Source organism: Mangifera indica, chromosome 1 (genome assembly GCF_011075055.1).
Source record: "Mangifera indica cultivar Alphonso chromosome 1, CATAS_Mindica_2.1, whole genome shotgun sequence".
Taxonomy (NCBI): domain Eukaryota; kingdom Viridiplantae; phylum Streptophyta; class Magnoliopsida; order Sapindales; family Anacardiaceae; genus Mangifera; species Mangifera indica.
In genome coordinates, this window is record NC_058137.1 from 28,561,327 (window position 1) to 28,567,010 (window position 5,684).

At 34.5% G+C, this 5,684-nt stretch overlaps 1 non-coding gene across 1 annotated transcript; it reads right to left on the reverse strand.

The window, feature by feature from the left end:
• Window positions 1-5,577: 5,577 nt before the first annotated feature.
• LOC123196104 lies at window positions 5,578-5,684 on the reverse strand. The gene has a single exon (XR_006497605.1). It is a non-coding gene; the product is annotated as a small nucleolar RNA R71 (small nucleolar RNA).

Here is a 5,684-nt window from a genome sequence, read left to right on the forward strand (position 1 = left end):
ATGAAGTATTTCTTAGGCTTAGAAATTCTTCAAAAATCTAATGGGATTTTTGTGTCACAAAGCAAATATTCTAGAGATCTAATATGGAAGTTTCATATGAATGAATGTAAGGAAGTTGCTACTCCCTTGGCAATGAATGAAAAATTAATGAAGAATGATGGAGCAGAAAAGACTGATGCAACTAAATTCAGAAGACTTATAGGCTGCTTGTTATACCTTTGTACAAGTAGACCAGACATCATGTTTGCTACTTCATTGCTATCCAGATTTATGCAAGAACCAAGCAATCTTCACTGGAGTGCAGCAAAAAGAATACTAAGATATGTCAAAGGTACAATCAACTATGGCCTATGGTTTTCAAACCATCAAAGCATAAATCTAATTGGATATTCAGACAGTGACTGGGCTGGCAGTAATGATGACTACAAAAGCACCTCAGGTTTCTGTTTTTCATTTGGTGAAACCATTTTCTGTTGGAATTCAAAGAAACAAGATATTGTGGCACAGTCAACTGCTGAAGCAGAATATGTGGCACTAGCAGCAGCAAGCAATCAGGCTATATGGCTGAAAAAAACTATTAACTGATCTAGATCAGTCCATGGACAAAGGAGTAACAATTTATGTTGATAACAAAGCTGCCATAGCCATCTCCAGAAATCCAATTCAGCATGGTAGAACTAAGCATATTAATGTCAAATATCATGCCATAAGAGAAGCTGCCAAAATGGGAGAAATTGTTTTGGAACATTGCAACTCATCAAATCAGCTAGCTGACATTATGACCAAGGCTCTTCCTAAACCTCAATTTGAAAATTTGAGGCTGAAGCTTGGTGTCTTAAAAACAATCTCAAAGGAGGAGTGTTAGTTAGTTGAGTTTGTTTTTGAACTAAGCTATTTTTTGGTTTAAACTAAAGTCCAACTAGATTAGGTATAGTTGGTGATGACATGTATGGTGATCCATAAATTAAGCATTCTTTTTGCAGCAAAGTATGGTCTCAATGTACTTATCACAATATAAAAGAATTACTCTAATGCTTGTATATGTAATCTTTAGTTTATCAATACAATTAAGCTTTCTCTCTGGAAAAAATATACTTCCAGTAGCTTCTGTTTTCTCTGTATTTTCTGCCTCTGTTTCGTGAAGTAAGCTTGAGTGAACTTTGCTTAACAAAAAAAACAACAGTATTCTGATGTCAGAAATGTTTCAAAAATTTCAAAAACTCCGAGTAATGGTACTTTCATATAATAGCCTACTAGAATTAGCCCACAATACTCTCAACTTCACCTTGCCAAACCTTTGGTTTTTCAGTTTCTCTCATTGCAACTTAATTGGATTCCCTTATTTCTTGAAGAATTCGAGAAATCTGCAGTATTTGGACGTTTCTAGCAACACAATTTCTGGGCAAATTACCCGACATGAAACAGAGTTGTGGAGCAAATTGTACTTCCTAAATCTCTCTCACAATTCCTTTACAAGTTTTGAGCAAAATCCATCCATGATAAACCTGCAATATCTTGACCTTAGAACAAACTTGCTTCAAGGGCCACTTCCATTTGTACCACCTTCCATGATTGTTCTTTCAGTTGCAAACAATAAACTCTCTAGACTGATCCCTTCATGGTTTTGCAGCTTAACATCCGTTCAATATCTGGAAGCGTTTAATAATAGCTTGAGTGGACCAATTACCCAATGCTTACGAAATTTTTCGTGAGCTATGGGTCTTGAATCTGGGAATGAATAACATCAATGGTAGCATCCCTTAAATATTCAATTCGACAGGCAAGATCAATTATATCAACCTTAATGGTAATAAGTTGGAGGGACCATTGCCTTCTCTGGCTAACTGCTTGATGTTGGAAGTGTTTGATGTTGGAAATAACATGATTAATGACAAATTTCCTGAATGGATGGTAAATCTTCCATATTTACGAGTAGTTGTCTTGAGATGTAACAGATTTTATGGTCCCATTGGCGATCCTTATACAACAACTGCCTTATCTAAGTTGCGAATAGTTGATCTCTCATACAATCAGTTCACTGGATATCTGCCAGCAAAATATCTTGAAAATTTTAAAGCTATGATGCAAGGGGATAAAAATAATGTTGGACTCAATTATTTGGAGTCAGGTTTGGATTTATATTATTCTATTATTTTCACTTTGAAAGGAGTTGACCGAGATTTAGAGAGAATTCTAATCAGTATCATAGCCTTGGATTGTCAAGCAACCAATTTCAAGGGTCAATTCCTGAAGCCATCGGAAAGCTTGATTCACTCATGGTCTTCCATGTTTCTCACAATAACTTGATAGATCATGTCTCATCATTAATAGGAAATTTAACGCAACTTCAGTCGTTAGACCTCTCTTTTAATAGACTTTCAAGAGAAATTCCGAATCAGTTGATGAATCTATCATTTCTTTCAGTATTAAACTGTTTTTACAACTTATTTGTGAGATCTATACCTCAAGGAAATCAGTTCAAAACATTTCCAAATAACTCCTTCATTGGAAACCCTGGGTTGTGTGGTCCACCATTATCAAAGACCTGTAATAATGATGAGCCACCATCACCAATAACAACAGACAATGCATGGAGGTTGTTTGATTGGAAAAACACTTTGATGGGTTATGTATGCGGATTGGTGTTAGGCATTTCCATGGGATATATTGTACTCACAAAAAGAAAACCACAATGGTTTGTACAGATGGTTGAACAACTGCAACTAATGACTCTGAGAAGGTTGAAGAGAAGAAGAAATTAGTATGTTCAACAGTACTATTTTTCACTGATCAATTGTAACAGAATTTCCTGTTTCTTGAAATGCAGGGGAAGTAGCAGGTATTAAATTATTACTATTATGTGCTTTAAATTTCTTTTTCCGAAGGAAGCTTATATTCATCTCATCACCTTCACAGTTCATATTGACAGACATCTCTGATCACTGAAAATGGCAGGAGCAAAGCATACTGCTTTGCTTTAATTTCAAAGGATCATTAGCAACTCACATCAGAATGTCATGTTTCTTTTTCCAGAGGAAGCCTAAATTTATCTCATCATCTTCACAATTCATATACACAAACATCTCTAATCACTGAAGATGTTAAGAAGAACAGTTAGTAACTAAAAATTCATCCTAGTGTTAGAACAGAAATTGTATCAAACGTCAGCTATATATATATATATATATATATATATATATATATATATATATATATATATATATATATATATGCGTGTGTGTGTTTATGTTACATGTTCTAGTTTTCTAGATAAACAACCAAGAAAGTGAGTTCCAGCTATTAAGATCCTTCTGTCTCTTTTCCTATGATGACTTAAGGAAATCTGAGAGAGAAATAGAATAAGTTGACACTTCAAAAGTTCAATGTACATATTTTTTGGACCTTTTTGAATACACTTGAGTAACTAGAATGGTTAGAATTCTACTTGCTTATTAGTCTAATCAAATACTGGCAGAGGATAGAAAAATTTACTGAAGTTTAATTACAAAGAGAATGCAAGGGATTGATAGTCCTCTTAAATATAGTGTATAACTCAAAACTCTAACCACTGAAATAAGTCTCTCAACTGAGTAATGAACTCACAAACCGCATAATTTTCACTTCATTTGATGAAACTCCTCTTTCAGATGGAAGACCATTCCAAATGGAACAGTCCTGTTGATAAGGCCAATAATGGTTACTATTTTGATTTATAATTCCCTTGTGTTGTGTGGAAATTTGATTTAATCTAATGGAATTACTTATCTTTTTGCATTTAGGAAGATTTGAGCAATTTTGGAATAAATAGGGCCAAAAAGAGGAAAAACTGCAGCAGACATATTAAACTGGAAATTTCGTAATGCAGACTAGGCGTGGGCACGTGGAAGATGAGAGCAGAATCCGGAAAGCAGATCTGAACGTCCAGATCTGTTGCAAGAGTCCAGAAAATATTAAGATTTGCTTCCTAGGAAAAGGATAATCACCAGCTGGAAAAGAGGATTAATTGAGCTAAATAAGGAATGATATTTTTGGAAGAAGGATTTATATTAAAAATATATATCTTTTCCTTTTCCTTTTCCTTTCTTTTTGGGAAGATATGTATCACTTTGCTTGATTGGATTAGGAGATTAGGATTAGTTTCAATTTCCAGATTTTTAGTAGGAAGAAAATATATATAAACTCTTATTTTTATTTGAGAATGAGAATCCATTGTATTGAGAGAATTAGAGAGCAAAATATGGTTTACAGTGGCTGAATTATTTATCTTGGTTGAAGGGATCTGAAACCATGGAACTACAATGATTGTGAGATTTATTTTTGTTCTTTAATGCATCTTTTAATTATTTGAGTATTGGTTATCTTTTTGAATTATATTTCATGATTGTGTTGGTTGATTTCTAAGATGCGCAATTAGTTTATCAATTAATATAATCTATTGCTAGTTTAGGTGCTGAATCCGTAATTGTTCAATCCATCTAATCGAAGTGGCGACTAGGTTTATCGTTTGCTGCGTCAGAAACTTTAAATCCTAGGAAAATAATCAACTAGATTAAATGCAACGTCGTACGTTTGTGTTGTCTTGCTTCGTTGGTCTTTCTAATTCGTAATGCTATTGTTTAATTAAATTCGAGATCGTATCCGAATTATTAATCAATAAGGGTTAATTGGAATACATGTTTTTGGTTAACTAATCGTAAGGAATGACAGGTAAATTTAATACCACAACGAATATTCAATTAATTAATTTGATATTTTGTTTCGATGATCAATCGTAGTTCCATTGGTGGATGTGACCGAAGACTAAGGTTTGTTAAATCAATTTATTCCTTTTAGATTACTTTCCTGAATTTTTATTTATTGTTTTCCATTATAATTTGCATTCAGTTCAAAACCCCCCTTTTATTTCTTTGTTTCGATTATTTGTAACGACGTACTAATCAAGGCTCTTCGAGGGATCGATCCCTACTTTCCTTTACTACATTTTTGTTACAGGAATTTAGGATTTAATTTGGGTGTCAACGACAGCACGTACCAAATTTTGGCGCCGTTGCCGGGGAGTTTTTAATTTGTATGTTCGTTACGCGATCTTTGAAACAAGCTAGTTTACAGTTTGATCCAGAAATTGAAAAGACTGCAAAAGGGCTGAGAAAAGAAGCGAAAAGAAGACTGCAAGCACACAGATCTGCTTGCGAAACAGAGGAAAACATGGCTGAAAATCAGACTTTACGAGAGCTTGCTGCTCCAAATTTAAATCAACAACCACACTGCATCACTTTTCCGAATTTAGATGTTAATGCAACCTTCGAATTAAAATCTGGACTAATTCATCTTTTACCTATTTTTCGTGGTTCCGCAGGTGAAGATCCTCATAAACATTTACAAGAATTTCATGTGGTGTGCACCGGAATGAAACCGAATGGAGTAACCGAAGAACAAATCAAGATGAGGGCTTTTCCATTTTCTTTGAAAGATGATGCGCAAGATTGGTTGTATTATCTACCCGCTGGAAGTATCACTACTTGGCATGAGATGAAAAGATTATTTTTGCAGAAATTTTTTCCAGCATCAAGAGCAGCCAGCATAAGGAAAGAAATCTGTGGCATTCGGCAGCATACTGGAGAATCTTTATACGAATACTGGGAGCGCTTTAAAAAGCTCTGTGCGAGCTGTCCACATCACCAAAT